The sequence below is a fragment of the Mastomys coucha genome, unplaced genomic scaffold (assembly GCF_008632895.1).
Source record: "Mastomys coucha isolate ucsf_1 unplaced genomic scaffold, UCSF_Mcou_1 pScaffold20, whole genome shotgun sequence".
NCBI lineage: Eukaryota > Metazoa > Chordata > Mammalia > Rodentia > Muridae > Mastomys > Mastomys coucha.
The window spans coordinates 40,956,502-40,959,304 of NW_022196903.1; the positions used below are offsets into that span (position 1 = coordinate 40,956,502).

General features: G+C 37.5%; 1 protein-coding gene across 1 annotated transcript in view; it reads left to right on the forward strand.

Moving 5' to 3' along the window:
- Cntnap2 (contactin associated protein 2) overlaps nt 1-2,803 on the forward strand; it is a 2,139,844-nt gene that overhangs the window by 1,009,577 nt on the left and 1,127,464 nt on the right. The gene's annotated exons all lie outside the window — the stretch shown is intronic.

The following is a 2,803-nucleotide window of genomic DNA, read 5'->3' on the forward strand; positions in this document are numbered from 1 at the left end:
GCATGCATACAGATTAAATAAAATATTTTTAAAAAATTGTAAATGTATGTGTATGTATCTATGTGTCCTCATGTATATTAACACTATCCTTTGCGTTTTTCCAGAGAATACTAACACAGATATTGGCCACCAAATTTGTTCACTAAGAAAATGAATTTTCATTTGTATTAAGGAAATATTTTGTCTAATAATTAGTTTAGTGCTTTGAAACACACAGAAAAGTACCCTTTTCTGATAAAAATTTCTATTTATCCACTTGTTTGATTTTACTTACACCACTGTGGATAATGGTTTCCTGTGTCCTTCAAACATCCAATGACACGTTCAGCTTTTTCTTGTTGCAGCTCTGGTTTGGATGAGTATATGTCTGATTTGTATCTTTTCATGGTGGTGCCAAGCTCTCCTAAGAGCTTTCCTGATTTTTGAAACAGAGATATTTTTCTCCAATCCTCTCCTAGAGTCTTCCCACAGACTAGAATCACTCTTCTCCAAGAAGTCTTGGCTCCTTGTGGTGGAACAAGATTGGCAGAAATCAGGCAACGAGGGCCAGGTGTGCTCATTGCTGTGGCTTGCTGTCTTGGGGTCCTCTCTATAGGCAGGCACGGGGAATAGGTGCAATCTGTTCACAAGTAAATGGGTAGTGACAACCCAGACATTTGCATCAATATTTAATTCTCTACTTGCCTCAAAGGGGAGATTGTGAATTCGCAATGTTAATTCTAAATCCTATGCCATGCTGTGGGGAATTCTTCCAGAACCTTCTCCACATGGAAGAATCTGTCTCCTGATATCTTCAATCCATTAAATCATACATGCAACCCAGAGTCTATAAGCAGTTCCCATTACTTCTGCTACCAAACTCTAAAAGTGATTTGGCATCCATCCCCTACCCTAGGCAGCTCCCTGCTTGCTCTGTATGCTGAATTGTGGTGGAAATGAGATATGGAGTTCAAAGCCTCATCACACATGTGTGCACAGACACATAAATAAATTAAAAATAGATAAATAAATAAATGGAATTTAATGTGTGAAGAAATAAATAAACCGTTCATCACCCAACCAAAAACTAGGGGAAAAAAGTTTAAAAGTAAGAATAGACTGTATTTTATAGTTAGTCTTCTTATAAATCAACCCAAAAAAGTATATAGAACTGTGAACTTATGAATCTATAACAGACATGGTTTTGCATGTTTTGGGTTTTGCAGATGCTCATGACTGTGTGTACAAACTAAAAGTCAGTAACCATGAACAGATGCACAAAGAGCCTCCCAGAAATGATGGTGTTTAGGATGAACAAGGACAGGGAAGTTTAATGAACATGTAAGATTTCCACTGCCTTTCTAGAAGCTGATAGAGCCAAACCTACATGAACTCCATTCTCCATGTGACTGCAACAACACTACTCAGAGTCCAGACACCAGTGTTCTATTCCCAATAACTGACCGCATTTTCTTTAGTACTGAGAAGAGGAGTGACTGGCCATGGGTGAGCTCTACAGCGGGGTGCCAGCACATTGCCTTTCTAATCACCTGCCACTTCCCAGCCAATCAATTCTGAACATACTACATAAAAACTAAGATGTTTTGTGTATGAAATGGGCACAAATATAATACTTATTTTATAGAGTCATAGAAAAGAGCAAATATAAATTGGTCACAGAGAAAACCTCTGCCATTAGCTCACTACAGATCTATATAAGGAAAATACATACTGTCCTCATTTTATTTCTAAGCCTCAGGTGGGTTTCCTACCAATTTATAGTAAACAACTTAATTACTTAGTGGTTTCCCATTGCCTACATTTTGGCTTAGCCTTGATTCTTCACATTCTGTGTGCTATTGAGCATGACCAGTTAGTCATGTCTCTTCTGTAAGCATTTTCACACAAGAGGAGCCAATGACCTGACTGAGCCTATAGCCTAGGTCTTAGCCAACAGCACAAAACCTAGATCATGTTGACTATCCTATTATCTCTTTGTTTACTTACTTCATTGCAGAAAAAGCAAATAAATAAACACTGAGACCCTATATTGAATATTTGTGGAGAAGGATATTGACTTATCAAAGCACATAGAGTCCTTGGTAGCCTATCCCCTCAATCTATTTGAATCTTGCTCATTTATTTGTTTTTCATGGGACTAGTTGGTATCACTCATTTTGCAAAATTAAAAAACAATGACATCTGTTTCTTTGCCATGATTTCCATCGTTGAATAAACATCGCAGTGCAGGTGCAGTGCCCATCTCTGTCATGTAAAATAGCATGCTTAAGTACAGACTGTCAGGTTTGTCTTGAGCTATTGAAATTTGACAGAATAATCAGGACCAGATGTCACTTCAGTATACAAGGAGAGGGAGGGAATAAGTCGATTTTAAGCAAAGTTCACCTTTCCTTGGAAGCAATTTTTTCTTGTTTAAGGAAAGAACAAACATACATTTCCCTTCTATGGAATTCTTGGGTTTATGTTCTCTAAGCTCTTTTTTTTTTTAAAATCAAAATAACATTATATATAATCTAAGACCAGATACTAGGTACGAGCCTTGGAAATACCTGTGAGAATTGTTTTCAATTCTCCTGCCCCGCAATACCTCTCTCAACAGGATCTCCTGGCATAGCACTGTCTTCCCTACAATTCACTATGTAGGCCATGCTGGCTTTGAACTCACAGAGATCTGCTTCTACCTCCAGTTGCTGAGACTAAAGACATATGCCACTGTGTCTGGCAGAATATTTATTCTCATATTTCTCTGCTTCGTTTTTTGTTTGTTTGTTTGGTTGGTTGGTTGTTTTTTTTTTTTTTTTTT